This window comes from Rhincodon typus, chromosome 15 (genome assembly GCF_021869965.1).
Source record: "Rhincodon typus isolate 14 chromosome 15, sRhiTyp1.1, whole genome shotgun sequence".
In the NCBI taxonomy this organism is placed as follows: domain Eukaryota; kingdom Metazoa; phylum Chordata; class Chondrichthyes; order Orectolobiformes; family Rhincodontidae; genus Rhincodon; species Rhincodon typus.
In genome coordinates, this window is record NC_063346.1 from 5,090,040 (window position 1) to 5,108,313 (window position 18,274).

General features: G+C 43.0%; 1 protein-coding gene across 1 annotated transcript in view; it reads left to right on the forward strand.

Moving 5' to 3' along the window:
- LOC109935108 (cadherin-11-like) overlaps positions 1 to 18,274 on the forward strand; it is a 555,370-nt gene that overhangs the window by 4,276 nt on the left and 532,820 nt on the right. Inside the window, exon 2 of the mRNA XM_048605952.1 lies at positions 17,145 to 17,216. The gene's annotated coding sequence lies outside the window, so the exon portion shown is untranslated. The remainder of the gene's footprint in view (positions 1 to 17,144; positions 17,217 to 18,274) is intronic.

The window sequence follows — 18,274 nt, forward strand, 5'->3', positions numbered from 1 at the left end:
GTGTCTGCATCAGCTCATTAAACAAACATCATTATTTAGAGCCAATCTCCTGCTTCCCCACCACCCCCAAACCCTTGCACATGATTTCTATCCAATTAATTATTCAATGCCCCTCTTGAAAGCCTCAATTGAACCTTCCTCCACCACTTTTCCAGGCAGTGCATTTCAGACCCTCACCACTCGCTGTGTGAAAAAGCTTTTCCTCGCTTCATCTTTCCTTCATTTGCACGCCACTTTAAATCTATGCCCTCTTATTCTTGTTCCTTTTCATGAGTGGGAACAGATTCTCTCTATCTACTCTATCCAGTCCAATTTGGGCCAAATTGCTGGAAAATTGGAATAGATTAATATAGGATATCTGGTCAGTATGGATGAGCTGGACCAAAGGATCTGTTTCCATGCTGTACGACTCTATCATCATGACTCTATCAAATCTCGTGTCAGCCTTCTACTCTCCAAGGAGAAAAGTCCCAAATTCTTCAATCCATTCTCATAGCTGAACCTTCTCATTCCTGCAACCATTATTGTAAACTGTTTCTGCACTGTCTCTCAATGCATTCACATCTTTCCTATAATGTGGCACTCACAACTGTAGACAATAGTCAGCTCAGGTCTAACAAGTGTCTTACACAGATTCAACATCACCTCTTGCCATTTGTATTTTATGCCCCTATTAATAAAGCTGAGGACACTGTCTGCTTTGCTTGTGATTCTCTCCACTGACTGACCACTTCCAATGATCTGTGCACATATATATCCAGGTCGGTCTGCTTCTGCACCCCCTTTAGAATTGCATCCCCTATTTCATATTGTCTTTCAGTGGTCTTATGATCAAAGTGCATCACCTTACACTTCTCTGCAATGAACCTCATTGACCACCTATCCACCCACTGCACCGTCTTGAGTTTTGGAGTTCCACACTTTCCTCCTCACCATTTACAATTTTTCCAAGTTTTGAGTCAATTATATTGGGTTAACTCAGTTGTGAAATATATGGAAATGCAACCCCCTGCATGTTTCCCTCCATGCACTCACCATCCTGACTTGGAAATATATCACCATTCTTTCACTGACACGAGGTCAAAATCCTGGAACTCCTTTTCTAACAGAATTATGGAGTACAGTATTCCCTGCCACGATGATGGCTTCTGGGGTCTGTACGTGACCTGACTTCTGGGATTGGTGTCGATGCGTCCGGGGTGAGGGGGTGTGCGTGCGTTTGTGTGTGTGTGTGTTTTGTGCAGCTCACAGAGAATGTTGATTTGTGAGTTTACCTACACCCCAAATGGTTCAAGAAGGCAGCTGACTATCATCTTCCGTGGGGCAGTTAGGGGTGGGTGATAATTGCTGGCCCAGTCAGCGATACCTACATCCCACAAAGCCTCTGCCTCTTGTCTCTTGGTTACAATCGTCCCACTGCTGTGCTTCTTCCTTGTAGCTCTGAGAGCAGTACTTCCCAAACTTGTCCCCACTGTGACCTCTATTTTCAAGTCTAGAAACGATCAGAACTCCTTAGTGAGAACTGGCTGGAGGGAGGTGGTTGACCCATGAGAGCAGGGTGAGATAGGGACATTGTTGTTGGCTATTGTGGCCTCAGAGCTCATGACTCCAAATGTTCCTCACACTTGGGGTTTTGAACCCCATTTTGTGAAGGCCTGCCTCAGAGCTACTCTCGGAGCCAAAAGCCTATTGATTTGTCTCTTAGGTAAGCTGAGAAGGCCTCACCACCTCAAAATCTCTCCCATTCCTCAACCTCCCACCTCACCATCCAGTGGCAACTTAATAAATTGATTCATCCTCAACTGACTCATGCAATCGGAGGAAGTAATTTTCTGTCTTCACACTTGCTAAGTTCTCCATAATGTAAAAATATAAACATGAATTAAATCCTCCAGTCCAGTGGAAATTGGACCAGTGTCTGGAAGGATATTTTGTCACTTTGATGCCATCTGAATTGGTGGTTGCTCGAGAAATATTTGTCAAGAAAACTTCATCCCTCAGGACCGAGATTAGGATTGGAATAATGAATGAAAAGACTTAATTTGAATTGCTGTAGGAAAGGACTAAATATCTGATTAAAGGGAACTTGAACACAACTCAGATCCTTATAACATTAAAGCAAAATACTGTTGATGCTGGAAGTAAAATTCGAACGTGCTGCAGGAGAAACTCAATAGGTCGGGCAGCATCTGTAGAGAGAGAGACACATAGAACGTTGAACGCATACCAACAGGTTCAAGAACAGCTTCTTCTTTGCTGTTATTAGACTAATGAAAGGACCTCTCTTGTTTCAGATCTAATGTGGAGCTTGCTTTGTGCACCTCTGTGCAGCTGTAACCCTGTATACCTTGCTCTGTTTAAACACCCTATAATCTGTATGTCCTTGTTTGCTATGATCTGCCTGTACTGCTCACACAACAAAACTTTTCACTGTACTTGGGCACATGTGACAACAATAAATCAAATCAAAGAAACAAAGTTAACATTCTGAGTCAAGTATGACTCTGCTTCAGAAGAAATATTGGAATTCAGAGTGTTACCTCTGTTTCTCTTCCTACTGATTGTTCTTAATTCATTCAGGGGATGTGGGCATTGCTGGCTGGGTCAGCATTCACTGGCCATTCCTTAGTTGCAGTTTGCCACCACCTTATCCAGGGCAACTAGGATTGCACAACGAATGCTGGCCCATCCAACGATGCCCACACCCCATGAGTGAACAAATAAAAGCTGCTGCTCAACCTGCTGAGTTTCTCCAGGGCACTCTGTTTATATTTAATCTCTATCCTTTTCAAATTAGGTTTAATTTTAAGGTGTACAGTAACAGTTTGTCATCTGAACTTGCCCTGTACTATAATTAGGAACATAATTGATTCAGAATCCAATGGGTGGTTAGACAAGCCAATAACAGCATAGGAATACAGTGTACAAGACTGAGAGAAATCATTATAATTTGTGCCAAAGGATAAGAATGTCTCATGTAGTATTCTTTGCCTTATCCACTGGTCCCATTCTATCCTGAATCTCACATCCTTCTGTCCTGCATTATTTCCCAACCCCCCAGAAGATTCAGCATTGGAGCACATGCGGCATCTGGTGAAAATGTTACGGTGAGATGGTGATGTTATGGTAATATCACTGGACAGATAATCCAGAGGCAAAAAACAGAAATTTCAATAAAATCTCAGCAGGTCTGGCCACATCTGTGCAGGAAGAGAAACAAAGCTAAATCAGATGGGTCCCTTGGTCTGAGGAGTGGCACATGGAGTTCATTTTAGGTAAATGCTGCATTTTGGTGCTGCAAATCAGGGCAGGACTTGTACACTTAATGGGAAGGTCCTGGGGAGTGTTGCTGAACAAAGATACCTTGCAGTGCAGGTGCATAGTTCCTTGAAAGTGGAGTTGCAGGTAGACAGGATAGTGAAGAAGGCGTTTGGAATGCATGCCTTTATTAGTCAGTGCATTGAGTATAGGATAAAAACCGAAAGAACTGCGGATGCTGTAAATCAGGAACAAAAACAAAGTTGCTAGAAAAGCTCAGCAGGTCTGGCAGCATCTGTGAAGGGAAAAACAGAGTTAATGTTTCTGGTCCAGTGACCCTTCTTCAGAGCCGGACCTGAAACGTTAACTCTGTTTTATCCTTCACAGATGCTGCCAGACCTGCTGAGCTTTTCCAGCAACTTCTGTTTTTGTTCATTGAGTTTAGGAGTCGGGATGTCATGTTGCGGCTGTACTTAGGCTGCTATTGGAATACTGCATGCAATTCTGGTCTCCCTGCTATAGGAAGGGTGTTGTGAAATGTGAAAAGGTTCAGAAAAGATTTAAAAGGATGTTGCCAGAGTTGGAGAGTTTGAGCTCTAGGGAGAGGCTGAATAGACTGGGGCTGTTTTCCCTGGAGCATCGGAGGCTGAGGGGTGACAACATAGAGGTTTATAAAATCGTGAGGGGCATGGATAGAGTGAATAGACAAAGTCTTTTCCCTGGGTGGGAGAGTCCAAAACTAGACGACGTAGGTTTAAGGTGAGAAGGGAGAGGTTTAGAAGGGACCTAAGGGGCAACCTTTTCATGCAGTGGGTCATGTATGTCTGGAATGAGCTGCCAGAGGAAGTGGTGGAGGCTGATACAATTACAACATTTAAAAGGGATCTGGATGGGTATATGAATAGGAAGAGTTTAGAGGGATATGGGCCAAAAGCTGGCAAATGGGACAAGGTCAGATTTGGATGTCTGGTCGGCATGGGTGAGTTGGACCGAAGGGTCTAAATCTGTGCTGTACATCTCTATCACTGTATGACTCTGTGCGTCCAGTTACTGTTCTTTAGAGCTGCAGTTCTTGACGCAAAACCTTAACTCTACTTTCTCTCCACAGAAGCTGCCTGACCTGGTGAGTTGCTCTAGTGGTTTCTGTTTTTGTTTCTGATTTCCAGCACCCACAGTTCTTTGTTTTATTTTAGCAATCTAGAACCTCATGCTTGGGTGAGGTTTAAATTCAGTTAATAAAATCTGGAATTGAAAGATGATCTCACTGATGATACCCGTGAAACCATCATTATCGTAAAAACCTGACCTGGTTCAGTAATCTGCTGTCCTTACCTGGTCTGAGCAACTTGTGACTCCAGACCCACAGCAATGGGATAGTTATTACCTGTCCTCTGAAATGGCTGAGAAAGCCACACAGTCCAAGGGCACTTAGGAATGGGCAAGAAATGACTGACCTTCCTAGTGATGCCCATATCCCATGAAAGAATAAAGATAAATGTTGTTGTAATGAGAAACAGCCTCTACAGAGTTTGCAGGCAAGGTCATGTCAAAGACTCATCCAATTTGTTGTGGTTATTGTACCAAACTGGTAACTCACAGGTTCTAGGTTCAAATCATAGAATCCTTACAGTGCAGGCAGAGGCCCTTCATTCTATCGAGTCTGCGCTAACCCTCTGCACAGCATCCCACCCTATCTCCAGAACCCCACATTTAGCGTGGCCACTCCACCTAGACTTTGGACTGTGGGAGGAAAACCGGAGCACCCAGAGGAAACCCATGCAGCCACAGAGAGAAAGTGCATACAGACAGTCAACCAAGGTTGGAATCAAACCTGGGTCCCTAGTACTGTGCGGCAGTAATGCCGACCACACTGTGCCACCATGCCACCCTAAAGCCTGTCATTGCAATTGTGAAACTGAATTGAATTGTTGGGGTGGCTCATGAGGTCACTGAAAGACGCTGGACAGATCTTCAAACTCAATGGGTTTGCTAACATAACAGTTGGCCTGTTTTAATGCTTTAATGCCATTTGAAGTGAATATAGTAAGGCATCAGTGATTTTGAAACAAAAACAGAAATTGCTGGAAAAGCTCAGCAGGTGTGGCAGCATCTGTGGAGTGAAATCAGATTTAATGTGTTTTTGTTTCTGATTTCCAAATCCACAGTCCTTCGGGTTTTTACCAGTGATTTTGAGTTTGATACGTAATCGAACACTCCCAGTGCAGCAATGATGGCGCCCTGTCAGACTTTTGGGAGAAGATAAATGGAACTAATTTGGAGAAGAGATAGGGGATTTTCCCTGTGTAATATACATATTTCAACCAAGCACCATGAAAAGCAGATTATCATAGGGTTGGAAGATCGGTCAGCTCGATTCTGCACTGACTTTTCTGAAGGGCAATCCAGTCAGTCCCATTTCTCTTTGGAGTTTTGAAATGATTACCCAATTTCCTTATGAAGATGACTGTTGAATCCATTTGTGCATCCCTTTCAGGCAGTGTATTCCTGATCTGAACCAACAATTGCATTTCATCTGCTTGTTTTACCAGAAATTTAAATCTGTGTCCTCTCATTATGGGAGTTTCAGCAGTTTGAATCAGTGTGTTTTATACACTCTGGACCATTCATGGCCATAAACACCTCTCCTGGTTTACAGTCTCAAACTCTCCAATCTTTCTGTTTGTAACTGAATGCTTCATCCCTTAAACCATTTCAGTAAATCTCTCATGAACCTCTCCAAAGACTTCATGTCCTCCCTGAAGTGTGTGATTTATCTTCATTTTTTTTTTTTTTTTTTGCTTTTCTCCTTTCTGCCTCCACATATAAAACCCAGGATCTTTTGAGTTTTATTACTAACTTTGTGAACCTGTCCTCACTTGTTCAAGGACTTATGTACAAACACTCTTGGTCCTAGCTTCTTGCATCTCCTTAACAGTTTTGCCCTTTAACTTGCATTGCCTCTCATGATAGTGATTGAGCTTCCTGCAAGTTTTCAGCATTACAACAGTGATTGTACTATGAAAACTGATTTATTTGATGTGAAGCACGTCAGCTGTACTGAGATTGTGAAAAACATTACTTGGGCTGTTGTCAATACATTGGCAATGACTGTGGCACTGGTGCCCGTCAGTGGTCTGTTTTGCTCAGACGCTGTCCAGGTGCTGGAGAATAGCCCAGCCCATTGCGATCTCACATTCACCAGACTCGGAGAATCCATGACCAGGAGATAAAAATCACGACCGCTTAACTTTTCTTGGCAGCCGCTCAATTTTCCGAAGCCGAGCCCCTTCCAAGATCCTTTAGCCATTGAGAAGTATGTTCAGCCCCTCTAGCAGATTGCTCCAGTATTGTGGCAGTGCTTTCGAATGGCTCGTGCTATTAGCGCTGAGATTCCCTCACCAAGAACCTTTTACTCTCTCTCTGCCTCCTCCTCCTCCTTTTAAGATCCTCTTGAAACCTAACTCTTTGGTCCAAATTTTCGTCACCTCTTAATAACAACAACTTATATAACACCTTTTTAATATGCCTCAACGAGCTTTTCAAATCTAATACAACACAAAGTTAACCAAAGAGTTTGTGTTTATAGAGCATGGAACTTTACAGCATAGGAAGGGGCCCCTTCAACCCACAATGTTGTGCTGAACATGACTCTAAATTAATCTAATCCCTTCTGCCTGCCCTTGGTCCATATCCCTCCATTCCTTGCATATTCACGTGTTTATCTAAAAGCCCCTTAAATGCCCCTATCATATCTGCCTCCACTACCACCCCCGGCACCATGTTCAAGACTCCTACTACGCTCTGAGTTAAAAAACCTGTCCCTCACATCTCCTTTGAACTTACCCTCATGCCCCCTAGTATTAGACGCAATATCTTAAAGGATGAAAAGAGAGGGTGAGAGTTGAGGGAATAAATTTCTGAGATTAGGGTGTCAGTAGAGCCACCAATGGTGCAGTAAGTTTTTTTTTAATTTTCTCGCTTAGGGATGAGGGTGTCATTGGCTAAAGCCAAACCCTAATTGCCCAGTGGACAGTTAAGAGTCAACTACAGTGCTGTGGGTCTGGAGTCACGTGTAGCCAGCCAATTTCCTTCCGTAAAGGGCTTTAATGAACCAAATGAGAGGGCACAAGTTGATTGCAACAGTTGAGAGTGTTTCATGATTGCCCAGAGGCTAGCTTTGTATTGTGGATTGTTAACGAATTCCAATTTTGCCATGGTGGGATTCAAACCCATATCCCCAGAAAATTAGGCCAAGGTCCTGGATGGCCAATCCAGTGACATGACCTCTGTGCCACCACAACAACTCTACTGCAGAATGCTTCAGAGACCAGAATTAGATAAATGAAGATATCTCAGTGGGTAGGGGGCGCTGTAGGAGATTGCAGAGATCAGAAGGATTTGAAAACAAAACATGTGAATTCTAAACATAAAGTATTTTTGGCCCACTTTCCTAATCAACCTGTTCAGGGATGTTACTTGCACACCTCTGGAACAGGTGTGACTTAAACCCAGGCCTCCTGATCTAGCAGGTAGAGACACTATCACTGCACCACAAGAGGGCCCCTGTTGCTTGAACAGGAGGCAGTATAGGTCCATGACCGTGTGGGTGAGAGATGAACAGGACTTGATACGAGCAATGAGTTAGCCAGCCTAGTTTTGCATGTCCTGAGGTTTATGAAAGTAGGCATGACAGACCAGCCAGATACATTAGAATAGTTCAGTTTACAGGTAAACAAAGCATGGATGAGATGTCAACAGCAGGTTTTCAAAATCATGAGTGGGCTGGGTAGAGTAGATAGGGAGAAACTATTCCTCAAAAATGTTTTCACACAGCGAGTAGTTAGGGTATGGAATGCTCAACCTGGAAATGTCAGATCTGCTAAGTTTCTCCAGCACTTTCTGTTTTTATTTCATATTTCGAACATCTGCAGTATTTGGAGATGGATTGGCTGTTTGCACATTCAGTGAGCCATAGAGATGTACAGCTCGGAAACAGACACTTCACTCCAACTTGTCCATGTCGACCAGATATCCTAAATCAATCTAGTCCCATTTGCCAGCATTTGGCCTATATCCCTCTAAACCCTTCCTATTCATGTACCCATCCAGATGCCTTTTAAATGTTGTAATTGTACCAGCCTCTACCACTTCCTCTGGCAGCTCATTCCATACACACACTCTGCATGAAAAGGTTGCCCCTTGGGTCCCTTTTAAATCTTTCCCCTCTCACCTTAAAACTATGCCCTCTAGTTTTGGACTCCCACATCCTGGGAAAAAGACCTTGTTTATTTGCCCCATCCATGCCCCTCATTATTTTATAAACCTCTATAAGATCATCCCTCTGCCTCCGACGCTCCAGGGAAAATAGGCCCAGCCTATTCAGTCTTTTGCTATAGTTCAAACCCTCCAATCCTAGCAACATCCTTGTAAATCTTTTCTGAACCCTTTCAAGTTGCACAACATCTTTCCTATAGCAGGGAGACCAGAACTGAACACCGTATTCCAAAAGTGGACTAACCAATGTCCTGTACAGCTGCAACATGACCTCCCAACTTCTGTACTCCATGCACTGACCGTAAAGGCAAGTGTACCAAACGCCTTCTTCACTATCCTATCTACCTGCAACTCAACTTTCAAGGAACTATGAACCTGCACTGCAAGGTCTCTTTGTTCAGCAACACTCCCAGGACCTTACCATTAAATGTATAAGTCCAGTCCTGATTTGCCTTTCCAAAATGCAGCACCTCACAATTATCTAAATTAAACTCCATCTCCCGTTCCTTGGCCCATTGGCCCATTTGATCAAGACACTGTTGCACAGCAAGGTAACCTTCTTTGCTGTTCATTACACATCCAATTCTTCTTTTTAAAGAGAGAGATTGTGGAGATTTAAGGAGAGATTTTAGGGAGAGAGGCTAACATCTGAATGAGAGCCATGAACAGGCTTGGCTAATACAGTCACCAGGAGGAACAGTTGAGTGATGCCTGATGGCAATAGGATCAAGGGAACAAGAGGTGAATAAAACCAGCTCAGAAATGGCATTACAGGCTACAGGAGACAAGCTAGAGAAAGATGTGAGTTCAGGACTAGGCCAGGAGGTAGGGGATAACACTCAAGAAAGATTGGTCAGGATGGTGGCTCAGTGGTTAGCACTGCTGCCTCACAGCGCTAGGGACCTGGATTTGATTCCAGCCTTGGGTGACTGTTGGTGTGGAGTTTGCACACTTTCCCTATGGTTTGGTGGGTTAACCATGATAAACATCCCATGTGGATTTATAGAGATTGGGTGGGAAACTGTTTCAATAGCTGGTGCAGATTGAATGGGCCGAATGGTGGCTTTTTGCACTATAGGGATTCTATGACTCGTGGAAAAGAGGGACTTGGCAGAGATATGTGATTGGATGACTTCTGTCTGCGTGACTGAAAGGTGCTCATAAACTCCTGGAAATTGTAGAGGATGGAGAGAGGGGTTTTAGAAGACAGTTTAAAAGAGAGTAAAGAAACTGGGGTTTACCTTTCACCCTCCAGGAATAATGAGAAGTTTAGGATCAGATATGGTCCAATCAGAGGTGATGGTGAGTGACGTAAACCTGCTGTTCTCCATATCCTTTTGAAGTCTTGCATGACTCCATTAGAGCTCTTGCGCTGCAGTGGTAGCATCCCTACCTTTGAGACAGGAGGGCAGGATTCAAGCGCTACCTGTTCCAGAGGTGTGTAACACCATCAATGAGCAGGTTGATTAGAAATAGGTTTACAAAAATAATGTCACTCCGCGAAACGTCAGCCTTCCTGCTTCTCTGATGCTGCCTGGCTTGCTGTGTTCCTCCAGCTCCACACTGTGTTATCTCTGACCTTAACATCGGCAGTTCTTCCTACCTCTGACTCCATGTCACATTTTGTTTGTTGACACTGTTGTGAAGGAACTCTTAGCTAGTGTAATAAAAATGCTATATAAATACAGACTGTTATTCCTGTCTGCTTTGTTCTTTCCCTGTATAAGTGAGATCCAACACGTCAAAAAATGTCCACCAGGTAGAACCTGTTCTGTAGCACTGACCTGTTTCACTCTCAGAGCTGGCTGGAACACCAGGGACATCTGAAACAATTACAGCAGGCCCAAGGATCTGAAGACGCTATGTTAATATTGTTGGCTGTCATATCCACACTCCTGCAGTCTCCTAGCTTCACCGGTGAATGTGAAAAATTTAAAAAAAAACAACTAACACAGCTGACACCAGGGAGGACTGAACAGTCTTGGTTCTTGGAAAGAGAACGATGGAGGGCAGCCTGATGTCATTAAGGGTAAACATAGCGAGGATGTAGTTGGAAGAGAGCGAAACTGGGGGTTATTAATAGGTGTGACATAGTCACTAATACATGTGGAATTAAACTCAGGAGAAATCTCTTCAACTAGAAAGTGGGGGGAAAGTGAAACTTCTTATTCGAAGGGTGCAGTTATAATGAAGAGAATGAGACATAGGAGTAGTAATAGACCATTCAGCCCACTGAGTCTGTTTCATCATTTAATGATATCATGGCCACAGATATTCTGTTCTGTCTTTTTCCCATAATCTTGATTCCCTTGATGATTAAAAATCAGTCTATTGCAGCGTAGAATATACTTTATGATCCAGTCTTGACGGCCCTCTGCAGTAAAGAATTCCACAGATTCATTACCCTCTGTGAGAAGAAATGTCTTCTTATCTCTGTCTTCAATGGATTATCCCTTATTCCGAGATTGTGCCCTGTGCTCCTAGTCTCTCCCACAAGTGGAAACCACCTTCCTCCATCAACTCTGTCAAATCCCCAAATAATCTTACAAGTTCCCCACTCACTCTTCTAAACTCTAAAAAGGCCAAATCTACTTGACATCTGCTTATGAGACAGTCCCTGCATACCCAGTGTTGACCGAGTGAAACTTCTCTGAACTTTGTTATATTCACTCATAGGATGTGATCATCGCTCGATGGGCCAACACACAACGCCAATCCCTAATTGTGCAGAGGCACTTAAGAGACAACCACATTGATGTGGGTCTGTAGTCATTCTTAAACTGGCAGACTTCTAAAAGGATATTAATGAACTAGGTTTGTTCCTCATCAATCAGGACCAGTTTTATGGTCATCATTAGACTCTGAATTCCAGATTTTTATTGGATTCAAATTCCATCATCTGCCATGGTGGGATTTGGACCCAGGTACCCAGAACGTTATCTGGGTCTCTGGATTAACAGTCCAATGATAATATCACCACACCATCACCTCCCCTTATTTATTTTTCCTGCTACAGTGCATAACTTCACATTTCTAGGGGAGGCAATGGCCTAGTGGTATTATTGATGAACTGTTAATCCAGAAACCCAGAAAACATTTGAGTCAGGCTTGAATCTCACCATGGCAGATGGTGGAATTTGAAATCTAACGATGACCATGAATCGATTGTCGGAAAAACCCATCTGGTTCACTAATGTCCTTTCGGGAAGGAAATCTGCCATCCCTACCTGGTCTGGCCTGCATGTGACTCCAGGCCCACAGCAATGTGGTTGACTCTGAACTGCCCTCTGGGCAATTAGGGATGGACAATGAATGCTGGCCAGTGATGCCCTCAGCCTGTGAAAGAATAAAAAAATTCTACACTTTATATTCCATCGACCACATTTTTTTCCACTTGCTTAACCGCTGCAGACACTTTGTGTCATCCTCACCACATGTCTTCCAACCATTTTTGTCTCATCCACACACTTACCTTTTGCACATTTACTTTCCTCATCCAAGTCACAAGAATACCTTGTAAGCAATTGTGGCCTACTGATCCTTGTGGCACTCCACTAGCTACCATTCTGAAAATGCCCCATGACTATTAGTTATACAATTTCTAAAGTGTGGAAACAGGCCATTCGGCCCATCAAGTTCACACCAACTCTCTGAAGAGCATCCTACCTAGACCAACCAAAGCACCCCCACCCCCAACACCATCCATGTAACCCTGCATTTTCCCATGGCTAACCCACCTAGTTTGCACATCCCTGGACACTATGAGCAATTTAGCATGGTCAATCCACCCTAACCTGCACATCTTTGGATTGTAGGAGGAAACCAGAGCACCCGGAGGAAACCCATACAGACACAAGGAGAATGTGCAAACCCCACACAGTCACCTGAAGGCAAATTCAAACCCGGGTTCCTGGCACTGTGAGGCAGCAGTGCTAACCACTGAGCCACTGTGCTGCCTATGTTGGGATAACTTCTATTAGACAATCCTAAATACTTTGAAGTGAAAGCCGGATAAACATATGAGAGCATGGGTCAGATTTCTGTCAATTTCTTCTAAACCAGCACTTTAACTATGCAAGAAGTAAGGACCCACAATGAAATATACGTTTCCCTAAAAGTGTAAGTGAAGGATGTTTTGTTGAGGAAAGGACCGCTGTGTGAAGTAGCAATGTAATGCTTCTTTGAACATACGTGGCGGCCAGTGAACTTATCCAAGATAAGGCCTGTAGATGCGCGGAAGAGGCTCGTGTTGAACATAAATACCAGCATAGAGCAGTTGGGCTGAATAGCCTGTTTCTGTGGGGTAAATCCTGTTTTAATTCATAAAATTATATAATCCCTACAGTGCAGAAAGAGGCCATTAGGCCCATTGAGTCTGCACTGACCCTCTGAATAGCATCCCACGCTGACCCAACCCTGCCACCTCATCGCCATAACTCCACATTCCATATAATGCTCCGAACCATGCATCTGATGCACGAATAAGCTCTCCTGATCAGCTGCCTGTAAGCTTTGCTTCAGAAAACACAAAGCTTAAGTTACTGAATACTTGTTCAGAAAAATATCATGCATTTGTTTCTTAAAAAAATGTACATCTGGCATCAACAAGATGCATCTGTATTCTCGATGGTAGATTGAAGGGCATAAGAGCCACCTATTTTCAGAGAATCCTCATCTTCGCAATTGATTTGCAGGTCAATAACCACCTACGTCCCACTCCCACAGCCTGTCCCCTCCCTCCACAACCTCCAAAAAAATTCAGGCACGACTATTGTTGACAGCAATAATGATGTATGCAGTGTATCAAGGACTTAAATCATAATCACAGGAATAACACAAACATACTTCTGCTGTGAAGTTAGAAACTAGAGCAGGAGTCCTATAATGACAGCCCTTCATACTTCACCAGTTTGATTCATATCAGCAAGCTTGTGCATTTGAGTGTGTGTGTGTGTATATATATATATTATACGTTATTGTTACTGCACTGGGGTGTCAAGGTCAAATATAATTTTGAGATCAAGTAGGGTTCTTAGCGGGGTTTAAATGGAGAAGGTTTCACAAATGTAATTGAATCCGTATTTTAAAATCTGCAACATTTTGTTGTTCATATTTGTTTAATAAATGCCTGTTCACAACCCTTCATAAGATGGTATGCGAGAATGTCACGCTGTAATTATGCCTTCCACCAGTGATAGTACTGTAGCACCCTCGCTGAAGAAATAGTCCTGTCAAAGCGGGCAGCGCAGACCTTGTGATGAATGGCAACATAAGAAATGTTGATGGGAAAAGATGACTTGACTGTATATCCAGAGCCAGCCTTGTCTGCTTCAAGCTCTTACAGAAAGTGCTGGAGAAACTCCGCAGATAGAGTCAAAAATTCCTCTTCAGAAATAAAACCAGGACGTGTTGGAGAAACTCAGCAAGTCTCTTCTGCAGAACTGAATGCCAGTTCTGAATAATAGTCGTGTTGGACTTGAAATGTTAATCATTTCTCTGCCCTCAGATGCTGTGCCAGACTTGTTGATTTTTCTCCAACATTTTTCTGTTTTTGTTTCAGACTCCCAATGTCCGCAGTATTTCACTTTGATATACCTCAAAGGTCTTTCTTTTAATTTTGATAAGTGGTTTAACAGCACAGAAACAGACCATTTAGTCCAACTTGTCCACGCCGACCAGATATCCTAAATTAATCTAGTCCCATTTGCCGGCATTTGGCCCATGTCCCTCTAAACCCTTCCTATTCATATACCCATCCAGATGCCTTTTAAATGTTGTTATTGTACCAGCCTCTACCACTTCCTCTGGCAGCTCATTCCATACACACACCACCCTCTGTGTGAAAAAGTTGCCCCTCAGGTCCCTTTTAAATCTTTCCTCTTTCACCTTAAGCCTACATCCTCTAGTTTTAGACACCCCTTCCCTGGGGAAAAAGACTTGATGATTCCATCCATGTCCTTCATGAGCCTATCCATTTCCCTCATGATTTTGTAAACTTCTATAAAGTCAGCCCTCAGCCTCCGACTCTCTAGAGAAAAAAAAAAGAATGCCCCAGCCTATTCAACCTCTCCCTATAGCTCAAACTCTCCAACCCTGGCAACATCATAAGACCATAAGACATAGGAGCAGAAATTAGGCCATTCGGCCCATCGAGTCTGCTCTGCCATTCAATCATGGCTGACAATTACTACATCCTTGTAAGCCTTTTCTGAATCGTTTCAAGTTGGACAACATGCTTCCTAGGAAGCTGACCAGAAAGAAATGACAGGTGAGGCTCTCTCAAAAATGATAGCAACTCTCAAATAGTTAATTTGTGAATTCAGTCAAGTGTCTTTCTGCGTCAAATCTGCCAAAGTGTTCCTCCCATCGGGAGTAGAGTGTGCATTTATCAAGCACTTTGCCTGACCTCAGGATGACCTACAAAGCTTCATATCCCATCATGTAATTTTCTGAAGCAGTCACTAGTGTGAAAAATTATACTTAGTTTGTGCACAGCAAGGAACAACACGTAGCGAAGTCTTAAGTGACTACATCATTTTTGTTTTCATTTAAAGACTTTGGTTGAAGGATAAATAATGTCCAGGAGACTAGGGAAATATCCTCAGACCTCCGACTAATACTGGCCCACAATCTTCCAGAGCAACCATTTGAGATTATAAATACGGCTGCAATTTTTGTATCACATTCAATACCCCTGACAGTGTAGACACTACTCCATGCTCTGTGGCATGTCAATCACAAGTTTCGCATTAATTCCTCTGAAGTGGGGCTTACTCTAACCTTCTGCCTCAGAGTTAAGAGTATTATTGTTCTTTATAGATTTGTGTGTTATGGATTTGAAGTTGAGTCCATGAATCCATACCTTTTGCCTCATTTCTCAGTTTTGTAGACGTTGAGATTTGCTGATTTGGGAGTAGCAATTTTGATGTGGGCTTTGGCCAGTCTTTAGTACAAATCCAAGCAGACACTTCCGCAGCAAAACTTAGTGCTGCACTATGAAGTTTTTTTATAATGTATTCATAGGATGTCGGCATTGCTGCTTGGGCCAGCATTTCGTGCCCATCCCTAGTTGCCCCTTGAGAAGGTGGTGGTGAGCTGCCTTCTTGAACCGCTGCAGTCCATGTGCTGCATTTAGACCTCCATTGCCATTAGGGAGAGAATTCCAGGATTTTGCAGCTATGACACTGAAGGAATGGTGATACATTTCCAAATCAGGATGGGGGTGAATACCATCTTTTGAATGACACTTTAAGATAATCAACAAGACCATAAGGAATCAGAACAGGAGTAGGCCACTGGGGCCCTTGAGCCTAAGCATAACCCTAACGCTCCATCATTCAATAGAATCATGACTGATCCAACATTCCTCACATCCAGTTTCCTGACCTTTCCCCATAACCCTTGACTCCCTGACTGACCAAGAATCCATTAATCTCACTCTTAAATATCCAGAAGGACTCTGCCTCCACAGCTCTCTGTGACAAGGAGTTCCAATGACTCACAACCTTTGAGAGAAGTTGTTCCTCCTCATCTCAGTCATTAATTGGTGCCCCTTTATCCCGGTCCTAGACTCTCCCATGAGGGGAAACATCCTCTCACCATTTACCCTGCCCAGCCACTTAAGAATCCTATATGTTTCAATTAAGTCACCTCTCCCCCTTCCAAACTCCAGTGAGTTGAGTCCCAATGTGTTTAATCATTTTTAATAAGACTATCTCTCCATACCAGGGATCATCCTAGTGAACGTTCCCTTCACTGCCTCCAATGAAATGATATCTTTCCTTAAACAGGGGAACCAAAACTGCCCACAGAACTCCAGATGTAATCTCACCAGCACCTTGTATAGTTGCAGTAAAACTTCCCTGCTCTTATACTCCAACTCCTTTGAAATAAGGGCTAAAGTTAGCCTTCCTGATTATCTGCTGCCCCTGTATGCTTGCTTTCTGTTTTTGATGTACAATATCCCCAAGCTCTTTTGTATTGCTTTCTACAATTTCTCTGTTTTTTTGTTCTCCCTTCCAAAATGAATGACTTCACATTTTCCCACATCATCCTCCATTTGCTAATTTTCAAGATGCTAATTTCTCTCTCGCGTTGAAGTAAAAGATCCCTTGCCCACAATTTTGACATGTCCTTGGCAAAATCTGTCCATCAATCATTATCACATTGCTCCTTTGGGTTCTTGCCTTGTGCAAATTGCCCCGTTTGTTATGCTACCACAATGACAGGCAATTCCTAGGCTGAAAAGCACTTTGGACCTGCCCTAACATACTTTAAGGTGCCAGATAAATGCAGCCTTGCATTGCTTTAAAAAAAAACTCGAGTTGGCTGAAGGACAATACTGCCAGTGATTTGGTGGTATGTAAAAATATGGGACAAATTTTAAAATGTACATCAGATTGTATACCAGTAGTAATTTATTGACATTTGTAGCTACTCCTGTCATGTAGACACATCTATTCTAGTTGGCAGCAACAGTTCCGTCATGGAGTAAGACAAAATTAAATGCACAAATCGTACTTGTATCTAAATGATCCATATTAGCCACTTCTTACTGTACTTTGTCCCACCCTATCAGCATAACCTTTTATTATTCTCTCTCTTCTACTCAGCTTCCTCCCAAATGCATCTACGCTATTCGCCTCAACCATCTCCTGTGAAGGTGGCATCTCACCCCAATCTGGGTAAGTTTCTCCTGACTTCTCTGTTTACTTTATATTTATGATTCAAATAGGTTTGGACTCTTCCCAGCATTGGGCTTTTCAACCCCTTCAACATTGTAATTATGCCGATCGAGTCACCCCCCCACCCCTTAGCCTCCATAGCTCAATGGAAAAGAGTTACTGGCTGTTCAGCCTTTCCTGATCATTGTACCCATTCTGTTACACGGCTGGTCATCATTTCAGTTATTTTGGCTGCCACATCGCCAGAACAGATGTGGAGGCTTTAGAGAGGTACAGAAATGCTTTACCACGATGTTGCCTGGTTTGCAGGGTATCAGCTATGAGGAGAGATTGGACACGTTTGGTTTGTTTTTACTTGAACATCAGAGGCTGATGGATGATTTGATAGAAGTTTATAAAATTATGAGAGGCATGGATAGAATGGATACTCAGTGTCTTTTCCCCAGGGTAGAAATATCAGTTACTAGTGGGCGTAAATTTAAGAAAAAAACGGGGAAAGTTTAAAGGAGAAGGAAAAAGCAGGTTTTTTTTTACACAAAGGGTGGTAAGTGCCTGGATTGTGCTGTCAGAGGAGGTAGTGGAGGCAGACACAATAGCAACAGTTAAGAGGCATCTTGACATATACATGAATAGGCAGGGAATAGAAGGATATGGACTATGTAGGGGCAAAAGGTTTTTAATTTGGAAAGGCACCCTGTGTCGGCACAGGTTTGGTGGGCAGAAAGGCCTGCTCCTGTGCTGTAGTGTTCTACTCTGTTTTTTGTAAATGTTGTTAACACTTGCTTCAAGTATTTTAATTTTATTTTTATCACATGGAGACCAGAATTGCTTACAGTTTATTAAACAAAGCAGCTAATGAATGAACTCACATTCTTGTCCTTGATTTCCTCCATGGTCTTATCTGTCTCTATAATCTCATCCAACATGGAAGGTCTCTTAAGCAAAAAGGCTGAAAGTACTGGAGAAACTCAGCATGTCTGCAGCATCTGTGGACAGAGAAACAGGGTTACAGATTCCCAATCGGGTGCGACAATGCTTCAGAGAAGAAGGCTGTTCTG